General features: G+C 42.0%; 1 protein-coding gene across 1 annotated transcript in view; it reads left to right on the top strand.

Annotated features, from left to right (window-relative positions):
- The first annotated feature begins 2,193 nt into the window (after positions 1–2,193).
- LOC311275287 (protein FAM163B-like) overlaps positions 2,194–22,069 on the top strand; it is a 35,304-nt gene continuing 15,428 nt past the window's right edge. Inside the window, exon 1 of the mRNA XM_084383691.1 lies at positions 2,194–3,308. The gene's annotated coding sequence lies outside the window, so the exon portion shown is untranslated. The remainder of the gene's footprint in view (positions 3,309–22,069) is intronic.

Raw genomic sequence — 22,069 nt, forward strand, 5'->3', positions numbered from 1 at the left:
AGAGTAAGGGATAATGAACAAATGAAACACAGGTGTACAGAAAAAGGGCGAGAAAACAGACAAAGACAGTAAATGGAAAGAATAACATGACATGAGGATTAACAGAGGACCATGACACTTGTTTCAGCCGAGTACTCGCTTAACATTAGCCGTAAATATAAAACCCTACTGTGAACTTCCTTCCGTCTGACACAAGACTGGACTGGACAAGACTCTGATCAACTATCGTATCACTAAAGCCAGATATGGTGGTGCACGGTCAGCCTACATTACTTCCAGCTTTGGTTGTGGGTTTAAATCTTCAATGGGGGAGATGTTGATCCTATTTAAAGATGTTTGTTCTGAGATTGTGCTAAAATGAAGAGTGATAAAAATACCTGAATTAAGAGTTATTTGCTCATATTCCGTGTATTTTACATATTACTGTGATGAGGCAAGTCTGATATCAAGTTATTTCATCTAAAAAACACCATTTTCTACTTATTAGTTATTATAGTCAACCTATTTTCTAATTTTTTGTCAAGTAAAATGATCTTACTGCACTGGCACACACATTCACTTGTTTCTTCCCAAATCAAGCATTTATTTCTTATATTCAGATCATTTTTGTTGTGTTGAAGTAGGCAAGGCTGTGTTTCAACAAGGGATAGCGTTGTTTTGCAGTTACACAGTCTGTAATTTGCACCACTTAAAAGTTTCAGTGGTGCAAATTCCTCGCAGGTTTGCAAATATTCGAACCAGCATTGTAGTCAGGCGGGATCATTGTCAGCTCTTGGGGGTCCGGAGCCCACTCTGCCTGCTTGGTAATCCAGCTTTGGCAAAAAAAGATTGTGTACGTCCAACAAAAGCTTCATTTAAATTCTGCTATTGAATTTGATCTTACTTGAAGCAAAAAGCATAGAAAGCCGTGAGTATGAGGTGAGCTGCCTCTTAGATCCTCTGACACAGCTCACCCTGCAGGGAGAGAACGGATTAAAGCAGAATTCACCTCAACATGACCAAATCCAACCATCTCATTCTCTCCTAATATAAATATTTCAACACCGCCGAATCTCAAAGTGCACTAATCTCCACTTCTGTGCGTTTGAATAATGAATGCAATAAAAACTCACACTGCTACTCTTAACGCTGCCTCAAACTGCCCCTCGTCTGATCTGAATGGGCGAGGCGAGCAGCTGTAGGGGTGCATTGGATAATTAGAGGAGACGATGAGTGAAGAGCTTGGAGAACAGAAAAGAGAGTAAGTGGTGGAACAGTTCAGACTCGGTGGCTGTGACACAAAGAGAGGCACGGGGACCACATGACAGACGGTGACAAGTAGGAAACAGTCTTCCACATCTATGGATGGCTTCATAACACGTCCTGTAGTCAGACGTGGAGCGATAGAGGACAGGAGGCAGAGAGAAAAATGAGCCTCCCAGGGACGGTTGTCTCCGTCGTCTTAATGGAATTTAATGAACGTTTTGTTCCAGACAGAGGGCCAGTTTGTTTTTCCACCTTGGCTGAACCTTGGGCAGAGGACAGGTGTAATTTCTTAATTATCTTTATAGAGTTGGCTGTCACATATGCATATAGCTGGGGTGATTAAGTGCAGTGACTGTAAGTGGGAAGCTTTGATGAATCTCTTTTAAAGGAGCACTATGTCGATGTAATCGGAAGAGAAAATCTTCAATGCCTTAACAAACTATATAAACAAACTCTCTTTGTTTTCATGACAGAATAAACCGAATAAACAAACTGACCTTAAAGGACAACACAATTTCATACTGTTTTACTTTGTTTATATGTGGCGGACCCTGCCACCTTTCTAGCTTCAAACAGTGTTCTGGAGACCTTATTTTCCTCTGAGAACAGTTTTGGGGGGAAAAAAATATATTTCTGAGTTTATACTCAGGTTACAATTCTGAGTTTGAGTTTCTTCTCCAAAGCGACACAGTGCCCCTTTAAAGACTGCAGCGGCTTCTTGTTTCAGGGCGAGATATTGGACTTCCAATCCCATCCCACTCCTCCTGCACTATTTTTTCATTGTTTTTGTCATTTCTTCACATCTTAGACTTTTTGACTCAACTCATTACACTCTCAAGCTCTTGAGAATTTTTTTTTTTTGTCATGAAAAATTCTAGCCACAAAAAAATCAACACCTCATCCAGCATCTTGTCCCCCATCTTTTTCTCCTCTTCATTCCCCCCTCTCTTTCATCCATCCATCCATCTATCCATCCATCCATCCATCCATCTATCCACCCATAGCCAATCTGAGCCTGTGACTAAAGCGCCATCTCTCCGGCTGCACACTCCAGGCTGCGTTCACTCCGCTGCTGGGTCTGCAGCCGCTGAGAGCCACCTCTGAATCCAAAGCGCATTTTGCACTCGTCTCCGCGCAGCGCCGGACGTCTCTCTGCAGGAATCAGCACACACACGGAAATCTAACATCAAAAATATACAGTCGCGTATATTTTTTTCTCGGAGTACAACCCAGCTCGCGGGCACTTTTGCTGCTCGCTTTTTCGCCAAGCATGGGATGCGAGGAGAGAAACAACCTGGAAGGAAGGAGGGAGGAGATAGATAACTAGACTGGTGAGGATAGAAAAGCGAACCGTACGATAAGAAAATATATATATTTATATAAATAAATAAAAGCCTTGCATCGATTGTACAGACTTCTGACCTCGACCTCCTCGGACGGTGGAGAAACTGGTTGTTGAAATGGAGATGTCGAGATTTTCTCTCATCCCGTCTCCTCCTCCTCCAACGCGCACGCTGCCGAGGCTGCTGATGATGATGTTTGCGTAGGAGTGTTTTATTTTGCGGACAGCCGCTGGTGAGCCAGCCTCTCCTGTTCAAACAACTCCAGACAAGCGGTGGATGGAACTGGAACTCGTCTTTCCAGAGATATCATCAGTATTATCCTCTTGTTTTTTCCTCTCCTTGGAGTGTGTTTGCTTTGTTTTTGTATGCTGTCTTTCTTTCTTCGAGTCTGGGATTGGACAGCAAGTGTTTTGCATGCGAATGAGCAGAATGTGTCGGGAAAAGTAGTCCAGAAACAAAGAACACATCTGCTATTGTGTCTCATTTTTCTTTTTCTTTTTTTTCCGAAACTACCAACACATAAAGGGGGTCAGACCTCGAGGGTCGAGCTGCTGATTTGCTGATTACTTTTCCGGCATTGGGAGCTTTTTTCTTCTTCTTCCTGTCATTATTCAGTGACTGAGGTCGACACAAACTACAACCAGCAGAGGTCGGGACCTGAGCTCCAAGGAGCCACCACTACCCTCGATGTGACCCGGTGAATTCCTCTTATCTCTGAAGGTAAGAAGGTTTGTCTCCTGCTCTATTCACTCATCCTTATGTTGGAGGTTTGTCTTGGGTTTAAATGGAGACAAATGTCAGCTTGTTGAGTCATGCGACTGAGAAGTTCAGCTTGTCAGATAGATAGATAGATAGATAAATAGATAGATAGATAGATGTGTTCATGAGTTTCAGCACCATGGACAGGGCTACTCTTCTCTTACAGCAGAATAAGAAGGAAGAATCGGCTTTTCTTCTCCTCATTTCCCCCAAAACATCTATAATTCATCATTCCCAGCATTCAGTCCAGTCTACATGTGCATTTCAACAAGCTACAGCCATGATACAATCGACAGCATGAACACATGTAGAGGCAGAGGGATGATAAAGAGAGAGTGAAGGCAGGAGAGAGGGGTTCAGAGAGGTGCTTTGTATGACAGACTTGCTGGCTGGCCGGCTTGCCACATGCTGACAAAACAGCATGGCTTGTGAGCCACAGCTACTGTCACCAACTGTTAGCCATGGTCACATCCAAACTGTTGTGCTTCAGATATTTTTAGGCAGGGTGGAAATGCATCTCAAGCGGCATTAAGGCCGTGCAACACCAAAAGCATTCGGCTGAATGCTGTTAGAATGGCAAAATATTTCAGGCGAAGGAAACACAGACAGGACGCATCGCAACTCAAAACCACCCACTGGGTGTTTTGGAAACACTGTGGTGGAGGAAGTAGGAAGTAAGCAGCCAAAATGTGAACCCACAAGTGTGCTTCCCTCCTTGTGAACCCACAAGTGTGCTTCCCTCCTTGTGAACCCACAAGTGTGCTTCCCTTGATTCGCTTCTTTAAAGACAGCACAGGGCAGAAGTGATTCGGGCCAAGAAGAAAGGAATTTGCACACAAAATACTGAAGTTAATGTGTCATAAGAAGGCATGATATGACGACAGGTTAATTTTTATGTAACGATTCTCAAGTCCAACATAATTGCAATTCATGATTTTATCTCGATAATCATCAAAATATTCTTAAAACTTTAGAATAAAAACTAAAATGGCACTAAAACCTGCCTGAGTGTTTTATTGAATCACAGATAGGACACACATCATTTTTGGTGAAAAACAAACAAAGAATCTGGGACTGTATGACAGTGAGCTATACAGCTCATGTGAGGATATACACGATTATCCCGATAATGAAAATTCACCACAATCAGCTTATTGTCGCAATCCGTGATCAGATCTTTTATCGTCCCATCCCTAGTCATAAGAGTGGGAATAGTTGTGATATAAACATTGTTCTATAGCAGAGGTATTTTGGTGTTACAGTGGAGGGATGGACCTAAAGCAATGTTTCACACTGGCCGGACTGAAAAATAATGTCTTTGAAAGTATTATCGCAATGTAATACAACACCTCTACTGGGGCTGGGCCATCTGGCTTTAAAGGTACAATATGTAAGAATTTTAGTTGAAACATTCAAAAATTAACTCAAATTATCACCAGAATGTGAAGAAGTAACTGTTTTAAAGTGATGACATGTATGTATTCTGTTGCGGAGATATCTATTAAAGTAAGCATGCTGACCATAGCTCCTGTGCTGCTGGTGTAAACAACACTCCCCCAGTGCTTCAAGCTCCCAGGACAGACCGCTAACTGAGCTAACTACTGTAGCTAACTAGCGACCAGCAGCTACAGTTAGCAGCATTTAGCAGTTACTCTGGTGATTTGCTACCCCTTATTAGTTTTGAGAATTAATCTGACAGGTGGCCAATTCTCACAGATTGCACCTTAAAATAATATAACAATACTTCTAAGTTATATAACAATGCACAATTTATATTTAGATATTTGAAATCTTCTCATAAGCGCTTCATAAACGCTAGGACTGGCCGACAAAGTCAAATATCCCAATATTTTTGACCATATACCTCAATAACGATATTGCGGCAATATTGTGGGAATGACTATTGGTGTCGAGGTTAAACAAAGTGAACCCAAACACAGACACACAGGCAGGTAAGTCATCACAACGAACAGCGAGCTTAAATAACATATAGCTGAAAATACAAATACAAAAACATAACAACAAAGGCAGATGACAAAATTAGAGAAATACAAGAAACAAAAGCAAAAACAAGGTACAAACAAGAAATAACGCGAGGAATCAGGAACGAAAAACAGGAAACACGCGACGGGAAGATGGAACAGTGAGACACAGGAACACAGGAACACAAGGGCAAAACAGACGAACTGACAAAGGAAAAGGGAACACGAGGACTTAAATTCACTGATGATTAACTAATAGAACACAGGTGAGGAGTAAAAAGGGCAGGAAAACAGACAAATGGAGGAAATGAAAAGCAAAACATGACACATGAGGACAGAACTTCAAACTAAAACAGGAAATAACAAAACCGAAAACTCGAACCATAACAAATGGTCGTTACAAAATATAAATACATTGAAATTCTTGATAAATTCTTGATAAATAATCATCAGTAATGTGGATAAAATGACTAAGTGGGTAAAGGCAAGTATAAGAACAAGTAGAACAGTCTGGTAAGTTCAGAAAAAGGTATCACTTTACTGTAATGCAGCCTTTAAAACCAGGAAAAGACAACATTTATACACAATGATATAATATTGCAAATATTGATACCTCCATAATGCTGCTTCAGTGGAAACATTCACCTGTTCAGGCTTCACTGTATGCTTAAACTACCAAAGGAGGAAAATAATCATTACTCCCTACTGTGCATGGTTCTGAGTTATACCTGAGCTAATCTCCCTTAATGCCTCATCTCCTCCGCATGCGCTGGAAAGTTTAAGAACAAATCTTATCACGTAGAGATGGGTGACACTTTCAGGCTTCCATCACTGAAGGTTCATTCTCAAAATATCTCTACGCTCTTTACCACCATCAACATAACACCAAATGAGGGAATATCTTGTGGAAGGATTTTGCTCATCACACCAACACTTCGCTAAGATGCTTAACGTCGGTTTTCCTCTAATTTCCCAGGGGGGCAAAGATGGCTGAAGGTTGCACACTTAGTTAGGTGATCGCTGAGCTAAAATGAATCCAGCTATCATCTGTCAGTGCAGATGTTATTTCTCTAAGTCATGAGAGTAGTGCCTTAGTTTAAGCATCACCTTGACTGGTTCGAAACACTCTACACAACACACTAAGGCAGTGAGAGTTAAGACTTGTATAGGAAAGGGGAATAAACTTGCGCGTTGTGGATTGACAATAAAATAAATAAATAGACGGACAGACAGACATATTGTGCTCTTCGAGGGCCTACAACAATGAGAAATACAAGGCGGGGCTCCTGTTCCCATGGCGACCTCCTCAGTGACCCTCGGAACAACCTTGGCCCCCTGGGAGATCAGTCATACTCCCGCGTGCACGCACACGCACACACTCGAGCACCCCTCGGAGCGTGACTACGAGTGACTGTGTGTTTCTTGCCTGCTGCTGCTGCTGCTGCTGCTGCTGCTGCTGCCGCTGCTCCACCAGCCTCTCAGTCATTACAGCAGAAGAGAGGAGCCGAGGAGCCGAGGAAGAGACACAGAGAGAGAGGGAGCTGAAGGACAAGCAGATGAGTGGGATGGAAAAGCAAATTTCAAAGACAGATGGGTGATGAAAAAAGATGAAGAAAGAAAGGTGTGGAGAGAAGAACGCATATAAAGTAGGGAGAGAGGGAAGGAGGAGAGGAGGGAGAAAGGACAAGAGTGAATGCAATTACAGAGGCAGCATATCCACTTCTTCCTTTTCTTTCTGGGCATTTAAAGTGTACTCACATATCAGCTTAATTACCTTTAAAATGCACCAACGGGCGGGGGAGTCATGATAGAGCCGCCGTGGTTGGAGATAAAGAGGAGAAGTGGGGTGGATGGATTGAGACTGGGGGGAAGGGAATATGGCTGCTCAATGATCATGTTAAACAGTCACCACCCGTTCCTCCCTTCCTCCACCCCGTCTCTCCTCCTCCCCTCCCCCTCGGCACCACGCTCCACTCTCCCCCTGTGGCTACACCCTGACACGCTCACACATCACGCTCACGCACAGACGAGTCCCCACGCAGACACCGATATCACCGGACGCACGCGCGTTCCAGGCGCGAGCGGACGCGCGCGAGCCCGTTGGTCAGCTGCCCTCATCCCAATGAGTGATTGTAAAATACATGAAGCTCATTCCAAAGAGTAGAGAGGGGGCGAGGGAGGCGGGGAAGGAGGACAGGAAGAGGGTGAGGAGAAACGGCAGCAGGAGAACAGCTGCCGTTCCTTGGTGTGTCCTTCCCTTCCTGTTCCTGTTCCTGATCACATGGCAGCTTCAGCATCATGTCTGTCTGTGAATTTTCATGCACATATGATATGAATGATGCCAACAATGGGATTCGCTAATATGGTAAACAGAGGCCTTCATTTAGAGGGTGAATTTTTTACCCCAAGATGAGTGTCATTTACTGTAGTTATTACTTTTTAAACTGCAACCTACAGGTGTAATATGTAAGAATTCAGATATTTAAAGCAACACTATGTAACTATTAAAGTAATTCTGAAGAAACATATTTGATTGTTGAGTCTCATAACCAACGCTTTGGGTTAATGGTTTGGGTCCGACACAAAAGACCTGAATTGGTTATGGAATTTCATTGGTATTTGACAATCTGGGCATGAGACTGGTGGACCCCGCCACTCGCCCAATGTTAAGTTGGATCGACTCCAGCCCCCTGCAACCCTGCAATGATTACAGATAACCAAAAGTGTTTACAGATGATGGATGGATGGAAGTTACATCATGTTGCTTTAAAGTGTCTAAAAACAACCAGACATTTGTGAGATATTTTGTAGAGTTGTTTACTTACATTATCCCAAATGTCTCCAACAACTTTCATTTCATTTGGTTGCCTGTCGCTATAGATTCCAGGAGAAAGTGTGAGGAAGGAAGTCGGCGAATGAGATTAACCGTAACTAGCTCATACGCAAATATTTCTGCGTGAGTGGCGCTGATAGATTTTCATCAGTGGTGATGGTTGTTTAACAATGTTTTGTTTTGATTGCACAGAAATGATGCATTAAATTGGTGCGATCTGGAGACAGGATGGCATCATGGGACACATTTAAGAATTAGGCCAAGCAAAATGAGCATTCAGATCATCAGACAGGTTTTAAACAAACCAGATAATCCAGTTATCTAAAACAAATAGTGTGAAGTTTGCAAATCTTCATTACTGTCAGTCATTTCAATGAAAATCTGGTGTTCAAATGATCTAATAATTTTGAGATTCACCTCTGTTTGAACTTTGGAATAAGTAAGACAGCATGGAGAAACTAAGGATTTCCTTATAACCTGTCAAATTCACTAACCATTTGTGTTACTTTGCACAATCTGATACCGCTGTGTTGGTGTTGTTCCTGGAGCTTCATAATTAATGTTACTCCAGGAGCATCACTGCAACTGACAGGTCATGTCAGTCAAAGCTTTGTGACTCAGGAAAAAGAGTGAAAAAATGTGCAGACTGAAGAAGTTATCCTTTCGGGCACCTCGTTGACACTGTGAAAGCATCTATTTTAACCCAAACCATCTTGCCCTTAAAGTATTTTTGTGGCCTAAATCCAAGCAATATACTGCATCAGTTGAAATGATGGTCCCGGAGCAACATTAAAGGGGCTCTATGTAGAAATTTCCATGTATTCATCAATCTTTTAATGGCTTTATGTGAGCGGATTGTAATGTGATGTGAAAAATGAGACCTTCCACGTCTCTCATGGTTGTCTGTACAGGCCTGTCGATGATTTGTTTAAGTTGTTAGATCCTGCTGGACTGTGGATTTCTTTGTGAAGGACTTGGGTCGGATTTTCTGGACGTGACTTTATGCACATTCATTAACATAAACTAATGACTGGCTTCCAGCACAACCCAGAAACTCCACAGAGCCCCTTCCATCAATATCAGATAAACTGTGTTACGTGATTCAAAATGAGTAAAATGTAAAGTAACTGGTTGGAATGATGGCTGCAGCTAGAAAAAGAAGACATGTGTTTTGAAAGTGTTGAATTTTCCTTTAAGCCTTGCACAGCTGGCCTGTCTGCCTATATGGCCTGCAGCATGCTGCATACATTACATGCTAAATATAAAGGCAGACGGCATGCTGCTCAGTGTAAGTTTTCAAAATTTGTCAGTACAATCTACAAAGAAGCCTCGAGGCTTTCTCATTACAAATGGTCCAAAGCCGTTTTTTGCTCATTGCTGATTACGGGAAGTTTAGCTGTATAATGTTAAACCTGAGACTAAAAAGTTGCAAACGTCGACACGGTCCTTTCGGAAAGTGATGAAGCAAAAAGAATTCAAGAACAAGCAAGCTCAGCGAGGTCGTGACTTACTCCCTGCCATCCGAGTTGATCCCCGCAAAAGTGCACATGAGAGGAGGATGAAGGATCCTCATTCACAAATTCCCCTCTTTCTCTTTCGTTTCTCGTTAATATATCTCTGCAGTTCTGCCCCGACTGCTTCACTGTGCTTCGCTTTTATCAGCATGCAGCGTGTGAGCTGGGGAAAAGTTGCTTCGAGTACAATAAGGCTGGAACTTTTAAGCGTAAACCGCCCACTCAAAAAACAGAAAAGGCGATGTTAAAATGTCAGGCTGTAATAGCCCCGTCGCCATAGTAACTGAAGTCCGTAGACTCGTACTTTTTACACACACAGCCTCTTGAGCGCTGACCATTAGCACTAACAACCAAGCAATCATTGGCCTTGTGCTTTTAACACATTTCCGTCAGCCAGACATAGGTTTCATTGAGGACACGGACGTCCGTCCTCTCAGAGGTGCCCTCTGCTGCCTTTTCATCTTCATCTCTTCTCAGCATCTTCCTCTCCTCTCCTTTCTTTCTACACCTTCTCTTGCACTCTCCTTTTTTTTTTTTTTTTTGCCTGTCTACACCCACTAATCACTCTCCTTTACGCTGTCTTTTCTCCATCTTGGCTTTCTCTACTGCTTCTTTGCTTTTCAGGGTTTAATCACACATATCCACGGTTGCTTTCTGCATGCATTTTAGCCTTTAATGATACACAGACACCTGCAGTAAACACATGCAAAGACTAATCAAGCACAACACTGGAAATCGTATGCATTTGTCTGTCTTCAACCTGATGCAAAATACACAGGGATGTGAGTAGAATATTGTGTCTGTACATCTCGTACGTACGTCACACGAGTGTGAGATAAGCAGACCAAGGAAAATTCAGAGATTAACTCAGTCTGATCTTCCTAGATAAAATCCTTTTTATGGCATGATGTAGATTTTTTAACAAGATTGCAGGTTTGTTCTACCTAAACTCAAGCAGGAAAAATAGTCAGACAAAAATAAGACATGATGTCACTGTGCAGGATTTTAAGTCTGAAACATGTTTCTGCCAACTGATTCTCACACTGGATGAACCAGTTGATATGTGGAGAGCAGATAAGAACATTTATGTTCAGTCCACCAGACTAAACCACAATAAAATCTGCTTCTTTGCTTTGACACAACCGTCAACAAACTGTTACAATTACCTATTGTTTTCTGATCTGACACTGCTTTGGTTAGGTTTGGCCACAAATTAGGGAAAGGACTGTGGAAAGGTCATAGTCATGGTCAAAAGAAACCAACAGTAACTGCTGATGGGAAACTGGATGCAAACAGTGGTCTATAAGGTCAAAGTCATTTGCATTTGCTGTGCTCTGACAGAGTCATCATTTGCACTTCCACTAGAGGTCTTTGTCTGGTAAAAGTAAACATAAATGATTTTAGCCATTTGATCAAACTGTGAATTTGAATGGGCAGCCAACAGGAGACCAAGTCTGACATTAAGGGCGCTATTTATGTGCACAACACTCAGCTCTGCACCGGTGAAGTGGCATTTTACTGAAGCACAGTGGGTCTTTTTCCCCCAGCTGTGCCAGTTTGGCATTTTTGTGCCTCGCACAGCGCTACAATTGAAGGATGTGAACAGGAAAGTGGTGTATTGTTGGCAATCTAGTGCTCCAATTTGGGTGTTATGTGCCTTCTGCCGTACACCTGTCTTGACTGAGATTCATGCCGTACATCTGATTTCTCCTTACTAATGATGTTTTTATGTTTTCACCCATGTCCATATGTTTGTTGGTTGGTTGACTGGTTAGTTGGTTGGTTTGTCAGCAGGATTGCACAAAAACTACTTCCTACTAACAGATTCCCATGAAACTTGGATGGAGGATGGTTCTCAGCACAGAATAGACCTCATCATTACCTCTTAGCCCCTATGGTAGATAAAACATGATAAAGTGCCATCTAGGGTGCCCTTACAGTCAAATAGATAAGTGTTAATAGTTCCTGTGTGTTTTAGTACAGAGGTGCAGTAGTTATAATCATATAATAAAATTGTAACTATTTCACTATAAATGTATCACGACTTTCAGCGCGCTTTTAATTTTTTTGGCCCTGCCCCTCGCCACTGATACGTATCCTGGTCTCTTCAGTAAGAGTTCTGTAACAAACCTACTCAACCACAATGGCTCCAGAAGTGTTACTTTTCCTCAGTGTTTCGGAAGTTGAAATAATGGTCCTTAAGCAACATTAATGATGATGTTCCAGGAACATCACCAACACGAGTCACAGAGACATGACATTACAACACTGTGATTGGTCAGTTGCAATTATGGTCCTGGAATGACACTAATTATGATGTACTAGGAACAACACCATCATTCCCTTTGCCATATGTCACCGCTGCTGTGTGATGATTTCATCAGTGCCTCACATAGTAACGTCTGACTCTCCTGCAACTCCTGAGTGGTGTAACTTCTTGTAAATTCCATGTTTCCTTGACAGACTGAGCTTTGAATATGCAAAGCGGCGTACAGCGGGATCTATCAATCTCAGGGCTGGAGGAGCTTGTCTTTGCATGTGGGTGGCACTGCTGTTCAAAGTGCTGTTCAAAACAGAGGCCGGCCCGTGCTCCCTAAAGCGTTGTACATCAGCTGAGCAGACAGTGGTGGAGAACAGACGGGGAGACAAAGACGGCAAAGTTAATGGAAGGAGAGGCTAAACAGAGAGGGAAAGGCCACGGGGAAAGAGAGCAGGTGGTGAGAGAGAGCGAGGCAGTGGAGAGCGAAAGCAAGATGACAAAAAGTGAATGACATGACTGGCAGTGTGCCGAGAATATGGATGAGGGATATAAAAAGATGAAGGAGAGCAGCAAAGCAGCGCAGGTGCCCAGCTGCCCTCACAAGAAGCCAAAAATACACACACAGGGAGATGCAAGGCAATTTAGTCTATATTGCAAACACCTCCTCATTCATAAAAATAGATACATACATAACTTTCTAGTTAAGCCTTGTTACACTAACAGTCATAAAACTGCTGCCAAGGGACCCTGCTGCTCTCTTGCAACACTGATTATCTCCTCTTTCCCGCTCTCCTCTCCTCTCCTCTCCTCTCCTCTCCCCTCCTCTCTCCTCTCCTCTCCCCTCCTCTCCTCTCCTCTCCTCTCCCCTCCTCTCCTCTCCGCTCCTCTCCTCTCCTCTCCTCTCCTCTCCTGACCACAAACCTTATGCTTTGTCAGATGTGCATCACCCACAGCAGCTGGGGTTGTCTAGCGGTGAGCGCTGAGATAACCAGGTTATGATGTTATAATGCGACTTGACCTTCACTACACCACCTCTTGTTTCACTACATTTACTGTGGCATCTGGCCAGGTGTGTGTGTGTGTGTGTGTGTGTGTGTGTGTGTGTGTGTGTGTGTGTGTGTGTGTGTGTGTGTGTGTGAGTGCTTATCCCTCAGGTTTTGTATGGTGCATTTTAATGCACACATTTAGATGAAGTATCAGATGAAATATCCATTATCCAGGATGAGGACATTATGACCGATCAGGTTACGTGTCCTTGACTTAGCAGAGAACAGGACTCTACAGTCACACAGTCTGCAAAAATAACCTTCTTCTCTTTCAACCATCTCTGATCCAACGTTTTTCTTCTCATTTAAAGGGATTACAGAGAAAAATATATTTTTTATCACTAGAAAACATGAAAAGGCCTTCTGTAGCTGCAGCTAAACCGTCGCAATATCCTTCAAGGACTGCTGATAACAAGAGCATCTTGATTAAAAAATCTGTATTACAGGTTGCTCTGAACTTCAGTTCAACTTCATAGCCACAGAAGATGAAGTCATCGTACCCCATATACGTACTGCTTTTATACATTTAACATTTCCAATACTCAGACCCTGAACATGGGTGTGATCGTTCTGTTCATAGCAAAACTTTGTTTGAGAAGTGGACAGCCAGTCACACACTGGGGGTGACCACAAATGAAAACTGCAAACAGAGGGGGGTTTGCACACACAGCAGCGAACAAGATAGGATATGAAAGCTAACATTGCCTGAGAACAGTGAAGTGATTTCCTGCAGTCAGCTGCTTTTCTTTTTCTCTAAACCCGAGAAAACAAAGAATCTGATTTTCAATGTAAACTACTGTGAAAGAACGCTCAAGGAAAACAGAGATGTTTGATACATGCAGATGAAAAGTTTGCCGTGAATGAACATCTGTGCCTTTGTGCATGTTGCCACCTCAATATAAGGAGAGACAACTCCTGAACTGCATATCCAAATCAAGTTTGGAGTAAACCCACATCTACAACAGACCTGCCACAGTCATACAGTGAGAAGAACTGTGTCTTCTGAAATTTGGAGATTCTTCACATAAAGTACAGCATTGGATCTCAAAGAGGTTTTAAACACTGTCTGTGGCATTGTTGTTTGGATAGATTTGAACACCTGCAAAGTGTCATCATTGTATTCCTTAATGATGCAGATTTCAAGTCAGAGCTACTTTTTGTATAGCCTACTTTGCTTAAAGCAAAAGTTCAACCAAAAATGAAAATCCAGTCATTATCTACTCACCCTCGTACCGATAGAAAGTCGGGTGAAGTTTCGTAGTTCACAAAACATTTCTGGAGCTTCACAGCAAAACAGCGTTGCAGCATTTTCCTAAACAACTGAAGTAGATGGGGACTTCAGGGAACATTTTTTTTAAATGTAAAAACAACAGACGTTGAATCCAAGATCCCCAAACTTGTTTGAAAAGATGTTATTTACACCTTTTACCTGCGATCGAGCTTGTGCACCCATTTCAGATGGGATGCAACCTTTCCTTTAAGACACATTTTCAGCAGTCAGTCCAAACAAAGCTAAGCTAACCAGCCCACCTGAAACCCCCTGAAGGGCTGGAATTATATGTACCACACTGTTGCTTGGGGAGAGAAAAGTCTAAAATTGGAAAGATCTCATTGTCAAGTGTCAAGGAGCAAATGTAATTTAATGGTGTCTTATCTAATTCAGGAAGGGGGAAAGAAATTACATTTATTTGAGGGCATTGTATTACCCTGAACCGACCGTGTAGCTCAAGGGAAGGTGTGTGTGTGTGTGTGCGTGCGTGTGTGTGTGTTTCATATCATTACACATTTGAGTGTTTTGCAATAATCTATTAATCCGTCACAGAGGCTGCAGACTGTGCTCGATGTTTGCATGGCGAACGTTTTTCACACCAGGAGGTCCTAACGGAGCTCTGAGTGTCACAACAGACTGTCTCCTCTGTCACTGCCATTTCTCAGGAGCGGACGTGACTGACACTGAACTTATAAATCTGGAGCAACCCAGTGGCAGGCAGCGACTACTATTATTATGTGGTTTGGAGTTAGAGGAGAATAGAATGTGCACACGTACAAACATGCAGAGATTATGCTTTGCCAGGGGTGCTGAGCGAAATGTGCTGAGATTGGGTTTTATTTGTTGCATTTCATTATTGTTATTAATATGAAGGAACAAACAGCACAGAGAGTTTGCATAAATATCTCTCGACAGACTGATATTCTGTCGTAAACAGCAGTTTATTTCTGAGAGCGTGGAGACGCTGTGGAGTCGTAGCTCCGCTCTTCTCGGTTGTGTTTGTGCAACGCTAAGCAGAAACAGTAACGACTGCTCTCAAGCTATTAGAGGGAAGTTACTTGAGGTGTGTGGAAGGGAATAACACACAGACTCACTCAAGTTTGATTTTAAAAAGAGGTGTGCACACAAACACAACTGCAAGACTGCTTGGACTCAGTGTGTTGGATGCAATTGCATGCTTGGTTACCATTTGTATCTAATGGCCATGACACACTGAGCTGATCCATCAGGTGGCCCTGGGCCATCATTGAGCCTCTGCAGCAGACCACTGGCTCTAGTTTTTGCTGTGTGTGCTGGCACTGGTCAGGCCTGAACATGAGCATGTTGAACTGGCAAAAGAGGAAATCAGTCAGATTATATAGTAGACAGCCCTAGTCGTGGTAAAACACCTCAGATTCTAACACCTGTTGCAGCCTTTTGTTGTGGGTTAGTTGTTGTCTCCACTGGTTAGAGTTCATCAGTGTATCCAGATGCTCATGAACTTGTTTGGCTCCTTTTCTCTTCAATCCAATCTGTTTTTCTGTAAAATGGGATATATTATTTAAAGGGGCAATATGTTAGAATTGGCCACTTGTCAAATTCATACTCATAACGAATAGGGGACAGCATATCACCAGTAAGTTAGCGAGTAACGGCTAACTGCTGCTAAGTGAAGCTGCCATAAGCTATTTGCTCAGTTGGCCGCACAGCTAGCGATCCAGACTGGGAGCTCGGGGACCAGTTGAGTTTTAGTGTTTACACCGCTAGCACAGGAACTTTCGACCCAAACGGGCCCCCTTCAAACTTCAAGTTTGCAGCTAATGCTGGAGCAGGTGAGAATTGCACAGGTTCTTCATGATTTCCTTGACATTATTGTCAAAAGCCAGGTAAAAGAACAAAATTGTCCACTTCTCAGGACAGTTAAACGGCGGATATTGTAAGGAGACACCACTACAGTAATGGCAACTTTTCTACTTCCACTACTTCCCCATATTTGTGTATACAGTACAGTAACTGTCACAGCCTTTAAAAACCCCAGAACTTGTCCACATCTTTCCATGACGAGAGCTGAAGTGCGCCATGGACAGCTTTTTACCGCTTTCATCACTCACATTCAGGACTCTTCAATCTATCAATAGTGAAGTTCAGAGAACTGAAATATCGGTGAGCCAACTTCAGCTCCTGCTGGTGCCAAGATTATAGCCTGTCACACACAGACTACTGGTATTATTTGCACAGCAGAGGGTAGAGCATGGCGTGGCAGAGGGGAGGGACAGGAAGTGCGGTGACAGACTGACAAAATGTGATTACATGCAATTATTTTTGATATGATTAGAATGTGAGAGCTCATTTTCTTAAACATTCAAAAGCCAATTCTGGAAAAATGAATATACTTACAGATGACATCCTTTTAAAAACCTTTTATCTACAGTTCAAAGATCACTTCTTGTTCACTGACATGATAAGAGCCTTTATCTGAGGACAGATGTGACTCATAAAAGCTCCCTAATAATGTGATTTCCTCCAGGAGCTGATTACACCACTTAAGTGGGAAACAATCCATCCATCCTGTTACATTTCTGCACACAATGTTAGAGGTGACTGCTTCCACCATGGACTCAGGTGACCACAGGTGACATTTAGATCCAGTATTGATTATGCATGATGATGTACATTAGTCATGAGAGCTAAAAAGGAGAAGTGAGCAGATTACAGGAGACTGTTCATGGCTTTGAGAGAAGTGGAGGATCTAAAGCAACAGTCAAAAAAGAGTTATGTATAAAATCTGGCTCACTGTCTGCCAACAATTACAGAAGACAAGTTGCCATTGAAGACTGTAAACAAGTGTTGAGCAGCAGTTCATGAGTGTGCTGCCTATTAATCTCAAATGCATAATAGCTGTATTGGTCCACGGCATAAGAAGCAGTAGTTTTACAATAATGGCTCTAAAATTTGGAGATTCTTTTTATTCTGCCTATTTTCTTCCATGTCCCTCGACTGTCAAGTCTGTGAAACAAATTATCATGGCGGAAATTTCTTTCATTATCAGGGGAAAATGCGATATCCGACACAATATGTCTTGTCATTATCTATGTCAGGACATTTGGGGGATTTTTTGTTGAGAAATGTTGAGTATAGTCTTAAAAGAAAACCCTAGAAGTGTAGCAACCAGCCATCCAGCCACTTGGCAAACCAAAGAAGAAGAGAGAGTATGTTTGAAGCCAACTAAAGCTCTATATCTTTGTTTTTTATTGAAAAGTACAATAACAAACAGGCACATAACATAACACAAATAAAATAACAACTCAGCTAAACTACAAAACACAAAGGAAATTATTTAAACATGCAAGCCACGTCATTTCAGTAATAGAAAGTCCATAGCAACCGCCACAGCGACGATGGAAAATGTTGCATTTGAAGTTTTTTCAGGTGAAACCCGGATAAATCTTTGTAATAACAACAATCATTCACATTAACTGAATGATTGTTCAGTTAATGATGATTTTAAAGAGAAACTTACATTTCTCTTTAAAAAAACTACCAAAACTTCTTTTGTAGAAACTCCCTTAAAATGTTTGTGGGTTTCACAGACTAAAACTTGACAGAGAAGACACCTGCAAGACAATCAAAAAGAATAGGCAGTATAAAAAGTAAGTATCTCACAGTTTCAGAGTCATTAATGTTAAATTACTACATCATGCGCTGTTGAACCAATGACTATTACACATTTTGATGTGAGACTGGCTTGTCCTTGATAATTACTTGCGCCTTTAATAATTGAATCCAAAAACTGAGCCAAAGCCCATAGCGGCAGGTGATGATACTACTTAATTTTCCACAATTTGACAACATTAAAGTGCCACAACGTTCCTAAAATGGATCTGGACCTCACAGAAAAACCTTTAAACGTTGTCTAAAAAGATTACGTCGTGCACAAGCCAGGTTGCTTCCAGTGCGTGCACAACACGGTTAAAGTTACAGCGGCATGCAATTTGAACTCGAAGAACAACCAAGCAAGGTCATTCAGATGGATGAGAGACATTTAGCAAGCTGTATAATTAAATGAAGAGACCCCCAGGTCACCGTTAAGTTTTTTCTCCAAACGCCCTCATGGTGCTATATTCAAACTAGCCAAGAGCCATTTTGATGATATATCATTCACAGAGGGGCGCTAATTACAGAAACGTCGCCCAGGCAGCAAATGAGAGGGCTAAAAACTATTCCTGGGTTGCAATCATCGCTAAATGAGAAAACCTTTCTTTCTTTTCTTTACCACTAACCTGAACTCTCCCTTTTCCTCTCTGCCTGACAAATTTTGGGATTTCCCAGAGTCCTGAGTAAAGTTCAGAGTTTAGGCAGAGCTAAGCCATTCAGGAAAGCGATGAGGAAGAGGAGTTTTACCTGAGGCCACTTCTGTGTGTCATTATTCTTGGAGGTGGCTGCAGGGACATAATGAAACAGTAGCAAACATTTTTTTTTGCACATCTGGTGAAATTTTATGCTGGAACAGGGAGAGCCAGGAGATGGAGAATCAAGTGATGCTGCTGTCAGGGTCAGGGCAGCCAGACAGGATAATATTGTGACAAGGCTTAAAGAGGAAATTTGTAAGCTCATTAAAAAAATGTGTACTTCGGTCTATTAGTGTGGGTTTGTGAAGACTCCTTTGGGTCTATATTACCACTTGCACTGAGGCTTAATGGAGATTAAGAAATAAATAAATAAACATCAAGTCAAATCAATGTGACACCATTGCATCATAGCTAAAGCTCATTTTCATGAATTCAACTTCTTCGTCATGTTAATGTTTAGTGAACTCATCTTCTCCCTCTGGGGAAACACTTGCACTCCACTTCACTATGATTTGTGTTCCAAATTGTATTGACACACTGACATTTCACGCATGTTCAAGCCTTGAAATTACCATTTGAGCAAATCAATTAAATTAGGATTTATTAATTAGAAACAATTGCAATTCCTTTTATTTAGGATTGATTTATTTTTGCTGAATTTAAGTGTTTTTTTTTTGTGAAAACCATCTCCTCATCTGCAAAAATCAGTAAAGGGAACATCTTAAAGGGACAGTTCAACATTTTGGAAAATAGCTCATCACAGTGAGGTTGCTAGTTGAGATATTTTGATCATGTAACTTCTTGTTACACGACGACTGTTTGTGTTCAGATTAAACAAACAAGACATAAAATGTCTATAAGTCAATTTAAGAGGCACTCATACAGTGTGTTTTTGAACTTTACAGAGGGTCAAGCAAGCTGTTTCCCCCTGCTTCCAGTCTTTATGTTAAGCTAAGCTAACCGTTTCCTGGCTGTAGTTTGGCATAGTTTGATGACATCACAAAGAAGCGCAGGATCATGGGAGTTGTTGTCTTCATTGTTAAACAACCAATGTCGCCCATGAAAATCTATCCGACAACACTCTTACTCTGACTCTCTTACTCTTCTACTACAGAAATCAGGTCCACATAGACATTTTTAAGTTAAGTTACGTTTTGCGACTTCCTTTCTCACTCTCTGACATATCATCTGGCATTTACCTGGAAGTTATTGTGAAAGGCTATACAGGACACACATCCTTACCTGTGATAAAATTATGAATTTCTGTTTGAACATTGGTGGGAACATTTGGGTTAATGTTAGTCCACAAACCAATAAAATATAAAATAAAGGTCTATTCGTTTGAGACATGTTGATGCAGAAATCTTACATATCACATCTTAAAGGTGCAATATGTAGGAACTTAAGGAGAAGACATTCAAAAATGTGCTCCAAATTTCAACAGAATGTAAATATTTTTGAGGATTATGATGTCTATGTATAGTGTTACAGAGCTATCTACTGAAGTTAGCATGCTAACCAGCTAGCATCCCGTCTCAGTCCAAAGCTCCTGTGCTGGCGTCATAAACATCAGCATTCCCCTGGTCTGCAAGCACCAGTCTGGACTGCTAGCTGCATGGCTAACTGAGCTAACAAGCTAGTGGCAGCAATAGTTAAAGGATAACTACCGTTTTTTACAACCTGGACCTTATTTCTAGCAAAATATATGATCATTTAGTCACCCAGATAACTTTGGTGTCATTTGAAGTCGTTCGGACGAAATTAGATCCGGTGTAGCGCCGATATATCCATATAATGCGAGTGACGGGGCATCGACACACAGCCTCTATATAACGCATTATCTGCCACGAAACTAGTTCATTTCACCAATATTTTGTTATGATATGCTAGTGCTATTCCCCTCTGAGTCCGGGCTCGTCTGTTATCAACATCCGGGGTCAAACTAGCAGTAGCAGCTACAGGTAAACAAGCCGCGCTGTCGCGGGTGCGCGCGCAGCTCAGAGACGACATCTTCCAGGTCAGAGGTAATAGGTCAACCTACAGACCCCTTATGTTGACAATAGACGAGCCCGGACTCAGAGGGGAATAGCACTAGCATATCGTAACAAAATATTGGTGAAATGAACTAGTTTCGTGGCAGATAATGCGTTATATAGAGGCTGTGTGTCGATGCCCCGTCACTCGCATTATGTGGATATATCGGCGCTACACTGGATCTAATTTCGTCCGAACGACGCCAAATGACACCAAAGTTAGTGATCATATATTTTGCTAGAAATAAGGTCCAGGTTGTAAAAAACGGTAGTTATCCTTTAACAGCAGGTTGTAGTTACTCTGGTGATATGCTGCCACCTATTTGTTTTGAGCATAAATTCGACAGTGGCCAATTCCTACATATTGCACCTTTAACTCACAGAGTAACATCTATAATCTCATAGCAGACAGCTAATAACTGCATTTCCAAACATTCTGAACTATTCCTTCAAAGCCATAGCTCTTTATCACAGGCGTATCACAGCTGGACAGGATGTGCTCCAGAGAAACAGTAAAGAAGTGTACAAAGTGAATCACAGTGGTGCTCATTATCGGCATGATGATGCATATACTGCATGTCTACATCTCAGTATGTAAGTGATGGTCGATGAGATGAATGTTGCGTAACGGAAAACTGAATTAATTGTAATTTCCTCAGATAAGATGATACACCCTGTAGGTGGAAGTTATGCAAGATATGAATTATTTTTGGCAAGTACAAGTTGAATACCCACTGATTGCAGTTTGTTAGAGGGTAGACAACGACTCAATGGGGACAAAAAGCTGTAATCAAACTAGGTTTTGTCACGACATTTAATAAAGCCTGGGTCATGGTGTCTTTCCTTGTATTAGAATAATGAAGCTCTGCTGTTAAAACTCCTTGAGAGAACCTGAATCACTCTGAAAGACGTCATTTGCTAAACTTTTTATACACGGTTGAATACATTTTTGAAGACTGTTTGGCTTGCATCAGTTCCCCAGGGAACAATGTATGTGTGTGTGAGCCATGACTGTATATGGCTGCGAATCTATGTGTGAAATCACTTCTTGACAGCTACAGCTGTAACAGAGCTCATCCCATTGTTCTCGGGGCATGTTATTGTCTCTTGTGTATGACTCGAACCCGCCACCTACTGCGTGTTTCTTCCCCGTTCGGCTGAAAGCCTGTCAACAGCCATTATTCCTAGCAAGACCTCTGCTGTGATCCCTGCCATGTTTCATCAAAGCGTGGCAGTTTACTCCAAAGCCCACTGTCTGAGCATGTTAGCTACTACTAAAATCATTGCATGTGAGTGTTTGTGTGTGTTTGTGCGTGCGTGTGCCAGATGCTATTCTTCTCTCGGCCCTAACCTCTTGTCATTCCTGTGGACGAACACCAGCAAAAGGAGCTGAGCTGACAAGTTTGTCTTGCTCCAGTGCTATTTCGCAATGGACTCGGGGTTGCGTGTTTCAGTG

This window comes from Pagrus pagrus, assembly GCF_965226575.1.
Source record: "Pagrus pagrus genome assembly, chromosome: 19".
Lineage (NCBI taxonomy): Eukaryota > Metazoa > Chordata > Actinopteri > Spariformes > Sparidae > Pagrus > Pagrus pagrus.